Source organism: Thalassophryne amazonica, chromosome 13 (assembly GCF_902500255.1).
Source record: "Thalassophryne amazonica chromosome 13, fThaAma1.1, whole genome shotgun sequence".
Lineage (NCBI taxonomy): Eukaryota > Metazoa > Chordata > Actinopteri > Batrachoidiformes > Batrachoididae > Thalassophryne > Thalassophryne amazonica.
This window is the reverse complement of record NC_047115.1, coordinates 80,074,978-80,090,431: the sequence shown is the minus strand read 5'-3', so window position 1 is coordinate 80,090,431 and position 15,454 is coordinate 80,074,978. Positions and strand designations below refer to the sequence as shown.

General features: G+C 41.6%; 1 protein-coding gene across 1 annotated transcript in view; it reads left to right on the top strand.

The window, feature by feature from the left end:
- LOC117522767 (adhesion G protein-coupled receptor A3) overlaps positions 1–15,454 on the top strand; it is a 1,389,271-nt gene that overhangs the window by 521,812 nt on the left and 852,005 nt on the right. The gene's annotated exons all lie outside the window — the stretch shown is intronic.

Here is a 15,454-nt window from a genome sequence, read left to right as displayed (position 1 = left end):
ACTGCACCTCAAATGTTTTGGGCCGGCCACTGGAATTTGCCCGACTATTTGGAATGCACTCCTATTGCAGTCGGAGGTTTTTGAATGCACCTCAACTGTTCCAGAATGTATGTTGAATTTTCATTGGATGGCATGTTTGCTCACTCGGCCAACAGTGTGATGGGGTTTTCAGATTGTGATGGGTGCAAATGTACTGCTTTTTTTCTTTTAGTGTGATGGGGTTTCAGATTGTGATGGGTGCAAATATACTGCTTTTTTTCTTTTAAATCCTTTCCCAATCAGGCTTGTGAAAGATTTACGTTAACAACAGAGCCTTCTATCCTGACTATGGTTAACTTACAGGTCATCATCACATGCATTCCTGTCACATTGCCATGATAATTCAGATTCAGACAACTTTACTGATCCCAAACAGGGCAACTCATTTGGCAGCTTAACGCATCCCCAATCACACAACATGCATTATGTGTCAAGTCACAGATTAGACAAATAAATAAATAAATGAATACTATGTAGAATTCAACAAGAACAGCAAGATTAAAAAAAGGTTATTTTAAATGTCAACTGTCAGATTTAAGTAGCCTGATAGCAGAGGGAATGAAAAACTTGGAGTATCTATTATTAGTAGTAGCAGTATTTTCAGACCTTTTGTCTGACTTAGTGCTTAGCTCAGATAAGATAATTATAGTGGGTGATTTTAACATCCACATAGATGCTGAGAATGACAGCCTCAACACTGCATTTAATCTATTATTAGACTCAATTGGCTTTGCTCAAACCTAAATGAGTCCACCCACCACTTTAACCATACTTTAGATCTTGTTCTGACTTATGGTATGGAAATTGAAGACTTAACAGTATTCCCTGAAAACCCCCTTCTGTCTGATCATTTCTTAATAACATTTACATTTACTTTAATGGACTACCCAGCAGTGGGGAATAAGTTTCATTACAATAGAAGTCTTTTGGAAAGCGCTGTAACTAGGTTTAAGGATATGATTCCTTCTTTGTTATGTTCTCCAGTGCCATATACCAACACAGTGCAGAGTAGCTACCTAAACTCTGTGAGTGAGATAGATTATCTCGTCAATAGTTTTACATCCTCATTGAGCACAACTTTGGATGCTGTAGCTCCTCTGAAAAAGAGAGCCATAAATCAGAAGTGCCTGACTCCGTGGTATAACTCACAAACTTGCAGCTTAAAGCAGATATCCCGTAAGTTGGAGAGGAAATGGCGTCTCAGTAATTTAGAAGATCTTCACTTAGCCTGGAAAAAGAGTCTGTTGCTCTATAAAAAAAAGCCCTCCCTAAAGCTAGGACATCTTACTACTCATCACTAACTGACGAAAATAAGAACAACCCCAGGTTTCTGTTCAGCACTGTAGCCAGGCTGACAAAGAGTCAGAGCTCTACTGAGCTGAGTATTCCTTTAACTTTAACTAGTAATGACTTCATGACTTTCTTTGCTAATAAAATTTTAACTATTAGAGAAAAATTACTCATAACCATCCCAAAGACATATCGTTATCTTTGGCTGCTGTCAGTAATGCTGGTATTTGGTTAGGCTCTTCCTCTCTGGTTGTTCTGTCTGAGTTATTTTCATTAGTTACTTCCTCCAAACCATCAACATGTCTATTAGATCCCATTCCTACAGGCTGCTCAAGGAAGCCCTACCATTAGTTAATACTTCGATCTTAAATATGATCAATCTATCTTTATTAGTTGGCTATGTACCACAGGCTTTTAAGGTGGCAGTAATTAATCCATTACTTAAAAAGCCATCACTTGACCCAGCTATCTTAGCTAATTATAGGCCAATCTCCAACCTTCCTTTTCTCTCAAAAATTCTTGAAAGGGTAGTTGTAAAACAGCTAACTGATCATCTGTCTGTCTATTTGAAGAGTTTCAGGTTTTAGAATTCATCATAGTACAGAAACAGCATTAGTGAAGGTTACAAATGATCTTCTTATGGCATCAGACAGTGGACTCATCTCTGTGCTTGTCCTGTTAGACCTCAGTGCTTCTTTTTATACTGTTGACCATACAATTTTATTACAGAGATTAGAGCATGCCATAGGTATTAAAGGCACTGGACTGCGGTGGTTTGAATCATATTTATCTAATAGATTACAATTTGTTCATGTAAATGGGGAATCTTCTTCACAGACTATGGTTAATTATGGAGTTCCACAAGGTTCTGTGCTAGGACCAATTTTATTCACTTTATACATGCTTCCCTTAGGCAGTATTATTAGAAAGCATTGCTTAAATTTTCATTGTTACGAGATGATATCCAGCTTTATCTATCCATGAAGCCAGAGGACACACACCAATTAGTTAAACTGCAGGAATGTCTTACAGACATAAAGACATGGATGACCTCTAATTTCCTTCTTTTAAATTCAGATGAAACTGAAGTTATTGTACTTGGCCCCACAAATCTTAGAAACATGGTGTCTAACCAGATCCTTACTCTGGATGGCATTACCCTGACCTCTAGTAATACTGTGAGAAATCTTGGAGTCATTTTTGATCAGGATGTGTCCTTCAGTGCGCATATTAAGCAAATATGTAAGACTGCTTTTTTGCATTTGCGCAATATCTCTAGAAAGGTCTTGTCTCAGAGTGATGCTGAAAAACTAATTCATGCATTTATTTCCTCTAGGCTGGACTATTGTAATTCATTATTATCAGGTTGACCTAAAAGTTCCCTGAAAAGCCTTCAGTTAATTCAAAATGCTGCAGCTAGAGTACTGACGGGGACTAGAAGGAGAGAGCATATTTCACCCATATTGGCCTCTCTTCATTGGCTTCCTGTTAATTCTAGAATAGAATTTAAAATTCTTCTTCTTACTTATAAGGTTTTGAGTAATCAGGTCCCATCTTATCTTAGGGACCTCATAGTACCATATCACCCCAATAGAGCACTTTGCTCTCAGACTGCAGGCTTTCTTGTAGTTCCTAGGGTTTGTAAGAGTAGAATGGGAGGCAGAGCCTTCAGCTTTCAGGCTCCTCTCCTGTGGAACCAGCTCCCAATTCGGATCAGGGAGACAGACACCCTCTCTACTTTTAAGATTAGGCTTAAAACTTTCCTTTTTGCTAAAGCTTATAGTTAGGGCTGGATCAGATGACCCTGAACCATCCCTTAGTTATGCTGCTATAGACTTAGACTGCTGGGAGGTTCCCATGATGCACTGAGTGTTTCTTTCTCTTTTTGCTCTGTATGCACCACTCTGCATTTAATCATTAGTGATTGATCTCTGCTCTCTTCCACAGCATGTCTTTTTCCTGATTCTCTCCCTCAGCCCCAACCAGTCCCAGCAGAAGACTGCCCCTCCCTGAACCTGGTTCTGCTGGAGGTTTCTTCCTGTTAAAAGGGAGTTTTTCCTTCCCACTGTCGCCAAGTGCTTTCTCACAGGGGTCGTTTGACCATTGGGGTTTTTCTGTAATTATTGTATGGCTTTTGCCTTACAATATAAAGCTCCTTGGGGCAACTGTTTGTTGTGATTTGGCGCTATATAAATAAAATTGATTTGATTTGATTAGTATTTCCTCGAAGAAATATAATAATACTGGCCTGAAGGCATCACCTTGAATTCAAAAGGAAAAACATGATCTGGGTGGCTAATAATATTCTGGGCTTTCTTTTCACCTTTTTCTCTCAATCTTCTCTTTAAAACATTCTGTAAAAGAGACACTGTGGATACCAGGTTGTTGGAAAATTGTAGACCTATTTGCAAAATACATTGCATTTGGAAAGTATTTAGTATTTATTTAATGCAGACACAACAAAGTCCATAGAATAAAAGAAATAAACACGTATTAAAAATTATATTAACAGTCTCTCCATCCAATGTTTTCTCAGTACAGAGGTGTAACGGCAGCAGCTCATTTGAGGATTTGTCAGAGTCTGTATGATGGCACTTTCAGAGTCTTCTAATCGTTGCATAAATTTAAACATTAAATGCCTCAATAATGCCTCACAGGTGGGAATATGTGCATCCACAAACAGCTGACTAGCACTGTACCATCTTGGCACCTTCATCAACAGCCTAAAGATGTCATTATAGGCCACTATCAGTCTCCTAAAGGTGCACTGCCTGTAGTTCCACCACAAGTATACAGTGGAGTGCAAAAGGTTCTGAACAAGGCACATTTCACATTAGGAGAACACATACTGAACTTGCGCAGCAACATATTTGCTTGGGCATACAGCTTACAATATTGTCTTTTAATGTCTCTGTCATCACACCAGTCATCAGTCACATAATGTCCAAGATATTTGACCTCATTAAAGACCATGAGCGGCTTATCACACAAACAAAAAGCTGGGAAGATCATATTTTTGTCCTCCTTACTTCTCACAATCATCATGCTACTCTTTGCGGGATTATACATAACATCATGTTCTTTCCCAAACACAGAACAGATTTTGAACAATTCTTGCATCCCAGTACTGTATGGACAGATTAACACCAAATCATCTGCATACTCGAGATGGTTAACAATTGTTGCACCAATGACACAGCCAGTTTTACATCTGTTTAACTTTGAGGACAATTCATCAATGTAAACATTAAAAAGAACTGGAGAGAGAATCCCCCCCTTGTTGGACACCATTGCTGACATGAAAAGGTTCAGACAGGAAACTGTCCCACTTTACATACATGGCCTGATTGGCATACCAAAATGATAGAATACAAAGCAGATATTTTGGCACACCCCTATTGTTCAGTTTGTTAAGTACTTTGCTATGATTAACCTTATCAAAAGCCTTTGTAGCGTCAATAAAGCACAAAAGAACAGTGGAATTCATACTAAGCTATTGGATTCACTTGTGTTGGAGCAGGGAGACAACAAAGTCCTCAGTCATAGCAAGATTTTCAGGTACAACAGTCTCACTTTTTACAGAATTAAATAAGTCACAGTTATGTTTGCACCACAAATCTGCGATATTTTGTAGGCCATGTACGCCTTCCATGCTAAATGGCAAAACGGTTTTAGCATTGTTCATGACTGTAACTTCATTCCAAAATTCAGAATAATTATTATCCTGTAGTCTTCTAGCAAGAGAGTCTGCTCGCATTGCATTTTCATTTATTTTAATGTAACAAAGTGCATTTTTAAATCTGGACGTAGTGGCTTTTTTAAGATCAAACAATGGCCCCTGTCTAGGCTTCCCAGCTTCACGCCACATTTTAAAGGCTTCTCTGGCTGATGCATAATGTTCAGCCACAAACTCCTTCCATCCAGGTTTACTAAAATTTCTATCTTTTCTACAATGAAAGCATACACTGCTATCTTTGAGCATTTGTATTATATTTTCATATAATATACACAGTTGACTAGTATGTTGCAGGTATGTGCCTTTCCAAATCATGTCCAATCAACTGAATTTGCCCCAGGTGGACTCCAATTAAGCTGTAGAAACATCTCCAGGATGATCAGCGGAAACCTGAGCTAAATTTTGAGCTTCATGGCAAAAGCTGTGAATACTTATGTACACGTGCTTTCTTAGTTGTTTTATTATTATTATTATTATTATTATTATTATTATTATTATTATTATTATTTTTATATACATTTGCAAGAATCTCAAAAAAGATCTTTTGAGATAAAAAAAATATTTCATCCACTCTGGAATAAGTCCGTAACACGACAAAATGAAGTCCACCACCAGCTCCTCCGTCTTAGATATGTTGAGCTGCAGGTGGTTGATTACACACCACTCTACAAACCTGTCCACCACACTGCTGTACTCAACCTCCTGGTCACTGTTGATGCAGCCCACAATGGCAAAGTCATCAGAAAACATCTGCAGGAGGCAGGACTTTGACCAGAACCTGATGTCTGAGATGTTGAGTGTGAACACAAAGGGAGATAGGACCATCCCCGGTGGTGCCCCGTGCTGCTCTTGATGGTGCTGGATGTAATGTCCTGAAGCCTCACATACTGTGGTCTGGCCGTGAGGTAGGTTGTCATCCAGGCCAGCAATGGAGCCTCCACATTCATGTCCCATAGCTTATCGCTGAGCAAGTCAGGCTGGATTGTGTTGAACGCACTGGAGAAGTCATAGAACATGCCCCCGCGGCTGCCCCCACTGCCTGTCTTAGCGTCCGTACCGGACTTGCTCCTCGGCGTCTGCGTCGCAGAGGACGCAGGAAGAGAGGAGGAGTCTGTGTTCGGCTCAGAGTGTGCCTGGCTGTTTCCTGCAAACATGCTCCACGACAATTCATAGCCGGATTCTTCACACCATATGACGGTTACGACGTGCGGCGTTCCCTGACTTTTCGCTATCGGTGGCTCCGGCCGGTTGTCCGGGGTGCCGGGTTTCCACTTCCGCGTCGCCGTCCTGTGAGGAGCTGTAGTCGTGGCTGCGTGCAGGAGAACCTGCGTCCGCTCAGTCGTGTCTCACAGCAGACTGACGTGCGCTCAGTCCATGTGGTGCTCATCAACACAAGGTCACTCACAAGTAAGACTTTCATTTTGAATGATTTTTTCTCCAGTCGTGATCTGGACTTTCACGTGTTAACGGAGACCTGGTTGAAACCAGGTGAAAATAGCGCCTTTTCTGAGCTCCTCCCCCCCGGCTGCTCGTTTTTCAGCTCCCCGCGAGCATCAGGTAGAGGCGGGGGTGTGGCCACGGTTTTTAAAGACAGCTTTAAATGCCAATTTTTATCTTCTAATGCCTACTCCACTTTTGAACTTCAGTTGTTTGTGATGGAGTTCTACTGTCCTGTGCTCTGTGCTGTTGTTTACCGTCCACCAAAATTTAATAAGGATTTTATTCAGGAGTTTTCTGAGTTTCTGGCAGATTTTATCCCAAAATATGACAAATGTTTGGTCTGTGGTGATTTTAATATTCATATCTGTTGTCTTGCTAATCAGCTGGCTGATGATTTTAAAAGCCTCCTGAACTCTTTTGGTCTAACACAAGTTGTGGATGGACCAACACATAATCTTGGACACACCTTGGACCTGGTTATTTCTTTTGGGCTCTCAGTTTCACTTAAGGACATATCAGACATTGCTATTTCAGATCACTTTCCTGTTATTTTTTAATTTATTGCTCCTCCATCTGCTAGTAAGCCACTTGTTCCTGTCTCTCGCTGCCGTTTGGTCACCTCCTTGACAGCGGAGGACTTTGCTGCTGCCTTCATGGACTCTCAGTTTTATGCCATGAATGGACTGGTTTCTCCATTACTCCCAGATAACATCCTCTCTTCTTTCCACTCTACATGCACAGTAATTTTGGACTCTGTTGCACCGATGCGCTGCAAATCCAGGAAATCAAAATCCGACCCCTGGTTAAATGCCACGACCCGTGCCCTCAGGCAATGCTGCAGACAGGTGGAGAGAAAATGGAAAAAAGACAAACTACAGGTGTCTCTGGGTTTTCTGAGGGACAGTCTAACTGACTATCAGAAGGCTGTGAAGGAGGCAAAAGCACAATATCTGTCTCATATTATTTCTAGCAGTTGTCATCGTCCCAGTGTGTTATTTCAGACTATAAACTCAGTTGTAAATCCACACACCTCTGTTTTGATGGACGCTACAACCACAACCTGTGAGGAGTTTCTTCAGTTTTTTATTGACAAGGTTTCATCAGTCAGACAGAACGCTGATCAGAACTGTAATGTTGAGCTGTTTGCTCCTCGTGCACATTCTGCTGTGCTCGAACAGTTTGAGCCCATTTCTTTTGCATCTCTCGCTGATGTTGTAAAACACATAAAACCTACAAGTTGTCCTTCAGATGTTGTTCCAGCTAAGGTGCTGATGGAGGTTTTTAATACTGTTGGGGCGGGTCTCCTAACTTTTATCAATGCTTGTCTTAGATCAGGGTCTGTTCCAGCTGCTTTTAAACATGCTGTGGTTCGACCTCTTCTTAAAAAAAACCTCACCAGGACTCATCAGTTTTATCCAATTTTAGACCTGTGTCTCATCTGCCATTTCTATCTAAAGTTTTAGAAAAGGTTGTCTTTTTACAGTTACAATCATTTTTCGAAGACAATCTCATCCTTGAAAAATTCCAATCTGGGTTTAGATCGCGACACAGCACTGAGTGTCGGTGGATGCAGGGAATCCTGCTGTGCTGGTTCTGTTGGACCTCACAGCAGCCTTTGATACTGTGGATCACACAGTACTTGTTTCCCGGTTGGAACATTTTATTGGCATTCATGGTACTGCACCTAAGTGGTTTAGATCATATTTGGCTGAAAGGAGCTTTTCTGTCATGACTGGGGACCTTTCCTCATCAACTGCTCCTCTGTGCTGTGGAGTGCCGCAGGGATCTGTCCTTGGGCCGATTCTATTTTCTTTGTACATTCTGCCATTGGGGTCAATTATAACCCAGCACAACCTGTCCTTTCATTGTTATGAAGATGATCTGCAAATCTATCTGCCTGTGAGGACTAATGGGAGTGATGCTTTGTCATCATTATTTAATTGTATTCGTGATGTAAAGCAGTGGCTGTCCCAAAACTTCCTTTACCTGAATGATGGTAAAACCGAGATCATGGTGTTTGAGCACGCTGGCATACCAAATGTGGTAACACCAAATTTTGATGCTTTGGCTAACTATGTAAAACCAGCTGTCAAGAATTTGGGAGTGATATTTGACAGCTGTTTGAGGTTCGATCAACAGATAAATTCTGTTGTCAAAGCTAGTTTTTTCCAACTTCGCCTTTTGGCTAAAATAAAGCACTTCCTCAGTAGACGTGATCTTGAGTCAGCCATTCATGCTTTCATCAGCTCCAGACTTGATTATTGTAATGCACTTTATTCAGGCATTAATCAGTTGTCTCTTGCACGTCTCCAGTTGGTGCAGAATGCTGCTGCTCGTCTTTTGACAAACACTTTTAGACGTGAGCATATTACGCCGGTCCTGTACTCACTCCACTGGCTTCCAGTTCATTTTAGAATTGATTTTAAAATTTTAATGTTTGTTTTTAAAGCTATTTATGGCCTTGCACCTCCCTACTTGTCTGAAATTTTAACTTTGCGTACCTACAGTAGGACATTAAGGGCATCTGGCCAGCTTTACTTAGATGTTCCAAGGTCAAGATATAAATGCTGGGGTGATCATGCTTTTGCAGTAGCTGGCCCGAGACTGTGGAATGAGCTACCTCTTGAGTTACGTACTATTCCTGACCTAGCACTTTTTAAATCTAAGTTAAAGACTTATTTATTTAAACTGGCTTTTAACACTTAGTGGGGAGGTGACATGTTCTGTTATTTTTATGTTCATTTTTTATGTGTTGTTTTAAAATTTTATTTTATATGTGTTTTATTTTTGTAAATTTGTGTTTTTAATGTTAAGCACTTTGGACACCAGTCAGTGCTGTAAAGCGCTTTATAAATAAATGTTGATTGATTGATTGATTGATTGATTGATTGATTGATTGATTGATAGAACATGACTCATATAGTGCTGCCTGCCTCCTCCAGGTGAGAATAAGCTCTGTTCAGCATGGACAGGTTTGCAAACTGAAGGGGTTCCAGTGATGATTCTGTGACTGTGTGGAGGTGCCTCAGGATGAGCCTCTCAAGTGACTTAAGTGTTAGGGCCACAGGTCTTTAATCATTAACTGTGTTGGGATTCTTCTTTGGCACAGGGATTAGGCATGTGCTTTTCCACTGCTCAGGAACAACCATCTGGCTCAGGCTCAAGTGGAAGATGTGCTGGAAAATCCCACACAGCTGGAAAGCAAATCCTTTCAGCACTCTGGGGCTGAGGCCAAAGGACCCACAGCCTTTCCTGGACACAGGCAACTAAATTTTCTTCTCACCTCCTTGGCAGTGATGGGAGGCGTTGAGGAGGATGAGGAAGTGGTGGAGGGAGGGGAGTGGAGGCAGGTTGGTGGGAGGAGGGGGTGGTGTTGATTGGGATGTGAGGTGAGTGAACAGGTGGGAAGGGTGGGCAGAGACCATGTTGTCAAACCTGTTGAAGAACAGGTTGAACTTATTGGCCTCATGAAGGTCTCCTTCCATCATCTGGTCTGCCTTTTACCATGACCAGTGATGGTTCTGATCTTCTTAAATGCCTGTCTCATGTTGTGCTGGAGCTTGTTCTCCAGCTTCCTCCTGTAACTGTCCTTCCCCTCTGCAATCTTCTTCCTCAGTTCTTGCTGCACCCTCTTCAGCTGTTCCCTGTCTCCACTCCTGAATGCAGCCTTCTTTCTGTTCAGTGTCGCCTTGATGTCCTTGGTCACCCATGGGTTGTTACTCGGGTAATGGTGCACAAAGGTGTCTTAGTTGGGATGATATTGTCTGTACAGAAGTTGTTATAATCTGTTATGTAATCCAAAATGCTTTTGATGTCCTCCCCATGTGCATCAGAGAGCATAGCCCAATCAGTCCCATCAAAACATCCACAAAGACTGCCTTTAGCCTGCTGTGACCATCTCCATACCACTCTGGTGATCACAGGTTGCCATCGAACTGCAGGAATGTAGCTTGGCTCTGAAAAAACAAGGTTATGGTCTGCTTTGCTGAGCGGAGGGGAGGGCTGTGGAACTGTATGTTTCCTTAACATTCGCATACAGTAGGTCAATAGTCTTATCATTTCGTGTTTTACAATCCACAAACTGCTTGAAAGTGGGAAGGGATGTTGAAAGTTATCATTATGTAGTAAGTTATTTTTGAGGTCCCCAGTTAATACTGTGCACTTCTTTTACATTCCTAACAAGCATATGTGCTGCACTCACATTCAGGTGCAAACACAGCCATAGACATTGATTGTTTGATGTGGGGTGTCATCATCTCAGTCAGGTTTAAATTTATTTTTAGTCCATCATCTCAGTCAGATTTTAAATGAGTGGAACACTGCAAATTAAATCAGGACTAATTAATTTCTTATAACTTGTGTAGAATGTCCACAAAGTAAATACTGAGATAGACTGGTACAGGAGCTTTTAAGAGGATTTTCTAATTTCTTGTTCTTGTTTTGCAAACCAGGTAGCAATAGAATTTAGTTTACTTCCCAAATAGAGAGATAGGTAATGGTAGCTATATTACGATGATAGCTATTACTGTATTCCTAGAGAAATACAATGCAGCTTTCTAATGTTCTTCATTATTATTATTATTATTATTAGTAGTAGTAGTAGTAGTAGTAGTAGTAGTAGTAGTAGTAATAATAGTAAATCTAATGCAATGCTAAAATATCCTCTGCTGTATGACCATTGTGTTTTTTTTTTTACAGTTTGCAGTAATTTAGTTAATTATTAAGATCCTATTGTCTTACGTATGATTTGTACATGTTCAATAAAGACCCTCTATCAATCAGTCAATCAATCAAAAACAATTATTACATTTTTGATTGATTGATGAGCAGAAGATGTACAAATCAAGGAATATTTATAGATCACCCGCTATGTATTTGCAGGTATTAATGAGACAAATTTAACTCCATAGGAAGTTAGATTTGAGTTACCAGATATTTGCATGTACACTAACATCAGCAAAATGTCTTGCAAATGACTCCAGAGGTGTTATCAGGTTATAAAAACAGCATTTCAGTTTTAGAAGTGTTTATTTCTCGCTGGCGTTTAAATAATACATGACACAGAGTTTTGTAGCTAGCTACCAGTCTGTGATGTCACCATGCTAACATCCACGAAATGTCTTGTAAATAAGTTCAGAGGTGTTATTAGGTTCCAAAAACAGCGGTTCAGTTTTAGAACTGTTTATTTTCAATAGTTATACACAATATATGAGAAACATGTATATAAACACATAAAATGAAGTGATTTTGGAGAGACCAGCCACTGATGTTATGGTGGAGCTCTATTAGCTGTCACCTCTAAAATACCTCTTAAAATGTCAATTTGAAGACCCTTGCAATAATAAGACTGGACTTATGCTGAGCACAGAGAGATGGACAGATGGATGAAAAGCCTTCACAATACCGATCGCCATATTGTATTTGATGGCCTTGGGTAGACAGTAAGAGTAAGTCCCTTCAGCTGGTTCCTTGGTTGCACTCGGGGTAACTACAGCAAATCCAAGGTGGCTCTACATGTTGAATTTGCACAGGTTTTACACCGGTTGCCCTTCTTGATGGGGTATGAACCGAGAACTTTCCACACTGAAACCAAGTGCACTAAACACTTGGCCACCACCCCTGCTAGTATCTTTTATGTCAAAATATTTTGGTGCTCATGATAAACACATCAATTACTTATTTTCAGTCATACCAGAAGAAAAGCCATTGCAAAAGTATCACAGTTTCACAATACATTCAGAGAAGCTTCATATACCAGAATGTAATGCAGTGACAGTGCATTACGTTTTCACTTTATCTACACTGTGGCTGTTGTTCTTTTATTATTTCTGCTCTCTCCAAATAGATTTGCAAACCAGAGCTCAGTTTATTCACAGGATTTCAGCTCCGTTGTCCTTGAGGTACTTTGGTCCACACTCCAAAAATTTTAAGATATGTGGGTTGGGAAAATTGAGGCACCTCAAGGTGTGAATATATCTGAGGTGTGTTTTTATCCTTGATACACTGGGGACTTTACCAATGCATGCTGGGACATGGTCGAGTGTGAAAAAATGAGTAATCATATTCAAACAAAATGCAGACAAGAGGAGATAAGCAGACAAAATAAATCATATCCTCAGATGTTTTTCAGGATTACAGTTACTTAATCCCAGAGTGCACTCAAGCCAGCTTTGCTGCAAATTGTTTGAGTTTCTGTGATGCACTGTGGTCCAAACAAAGTATAGTGGAGGTCTTGTCCCATGTGGTGTCTTTCTACCCCCTGGTTTCATCACATTAAAACAACAGATACAGGGGATCTCAGACCCAGGTGTGAACTGAGCTAGTTCAATGGACCACTTCCAGTGGTTCCATCAGAGTACCGTGGCCTCACATCTGGAGTGAAAACACTCCCTGCTTCACATGCTGATACAAACCATCCCAATGGTCCTTGAAGACGATATACTGACGGACCTGTCAGAATGACACAGAGAAGTAGCAATGCAATTCAAAGGACATCATAGTGGACACAATCCATCCTTTGACTATGTTTTTACATTTTATTAGTGAACATCATAAACAGAATCAGTGACAAGACGTGAAAGAATCCAACACTGATGGTACGTTAGATTTTGTGTTGAGAATATTGACTCATTGGTTAAGCATATTAAGCAATCTGTGCAGTACTGTATTATGCCAATTTCCTTACACACTGTGAAGCCCTGACAGAGAATGCACTCAATGGTGCTTCTGTAGAAGTTCCTGAGCAGCTGTGGAGCCAGACCAGCCTGCTTTCAGCTTCCTCAGAAAGAATTTCCTCTGCTGGGCTTTTTTTTACCAGGTTGTGGGTGTGTCATGTCCATGTCAGAACCTTGGTGATGTGGGTGCCAAGGAACCTGATTGAGTCCACCCTCTCCACTCTTCTCCACTGATGTGTAGTGGGGGCTGTAAGACTCTCCTGATCCTTCTAAATTCTATGATGGCCTTTTTAGTTTTGGTGGTAATGAGGACCAGGCCATTGTCTGCACACCACTCTGTCAGGTGTTTGACCTTCTCCATGTACCAGGTCTCATTGTTTTCTCTGATAAGGCCTACCATCATTGTGTTTTTAGCAAACTTTGTGAAGTGCAATGAAGCCAGCATCCTCTGTAGATCTGTTCACCCAGTATGCAAACTGATGGCTGTCCAGGTCTGCAGGGATGCTGTTTTTGATGTGTGATAACACCATCCTCTCACTCTTTGGCTTTTGCATCGAATGACGACGGTCTCAGTTGTGAGTGGGTCTTACGCTACACCTCCTCTCATGGCTCATGCAATCAATGTTGGTCTTGCACAGTTTGGCAAAATAGCGGCACATGGAGCTGTTGACTGTAGCAGGGACATGGTCATTCCGGCATCGGCGTCTCTCTTCCCAGCCTGCTACCGAGTCTTGTTCTTGCTTGGCAGCACCTTTGTGGATGGCCGATTTCCACGCACTTCGGTCTGATGCAAGGGTCTCCCATGAAGCCAGGCCAATTGCATAGTCTTTCATCGTCGACTTGCAGACATCCTTGTATTGCAACTTGGGACGACCTGCTGGGCGACGTGCATGTGTGAGCTCTCCAAACAAAAGCTACTTGGGGTTCTGGGAGTCATCAATCCTCCATACATGACCAAGCCATCTGATTCTGTGCTTTCTCAAGATGGAGATGAGGATTGTGGTACCTGCTCTCTCCATCACACGTGTGTTGGGCACATGTTTCTGCCATTTGATGTTGAGGATTTTCCTCAGGCATCTAAGGTGGAAGGAGTTAAACTTTTTTCTCCAGGCTCTTATAGATTGTCCATGTTTCAGAGGCATACAGGAGAATGCTAAACACACAGCTGTTGTAGATCAGGAGCTTTGTCTTTGTCGAAAGGTATTTGTTATTCCATGCCCGTTTGGTAAGCCCCCCGAAGGTAGTCGCCGCTTTGCCAATGCGAGCATTTAGCTCCTCCTCCAAGGATAGTGTTGCTGTGACAGTGGAACCCAGGTAGCAGAATTTTTGCACGGCTTCCAGTGGTTTACCATTGAGCTTGATCACGCTTGGTGTAAGGTCTCCTTGATGCAAGACCAGTCTTATTGATGCTGATGGCCAGAGAGAATGCTTTGCAGTTCACATCGAGCAGGTTGATCATCTGCTGCAAGTCATGTTCACTGTGGGTCACAAGAGCTGCATCAGCAAAAAGGAGGGTACTCATGGTCGCTTGTCTGGTTTTGGTCTTTGCCTTCAGTCTAGAGATTGAAGATGGAGCTATTGCTTCTCAATTGCAGTAGTACATCACCAGGTGTTTCAGTGAAAGATGTTTGGAGGGGCACTGCAAAGTAAATGCCAAACAAAGCTGTGGCCAAGACACAGCCCTGTTTAACGCCACTCCGCACACTGAAGCTCTGTGATCTATCACCATCGAACTGCACTGTGGCTTCCATCTCCTCATGGAAGGACTTTATCAGGCTCAATACAGTTGGGGAGCATTCTGTGGTTTGAAGGATGTGGAATAGGCCACTGCGACTCACTGTGCCAAAGGTTTTTGCTAAGTCTACAAAAGCAATGTGTCATGGCTTCACTTGTTCTCTGCACTTCTCCTGTAGCTCTTTTAAGGAGAAGATCATGTTGAGCGCTTGGATCGAAATCCGCACTGACTTTCAGGTAGTACCCTTTCAGCCAGGATCTGCAATCTCTTCAGGAGGACTCTGGCAAATTCTTTTCCTATGATGCTGAGAAGTGATATACCCCTGTAATTGTTACAGTCCCCTTTGTCGCTTTTATTCTTGTACAGTGTAATTATGTTTGCATTTCTCATCTCATGGGGGATGGAGTACTGGTTCCAACATATGATGAGCAGTTGGTGGAGCTGGAGGATGGCAGTCTTGTTCAACTTCACCAGTTCTGCGGGGATAGCATCTGTTCCGCAGGCTTTTCCGCTGGATAATCGGCCGATAGCTTGGCTGAG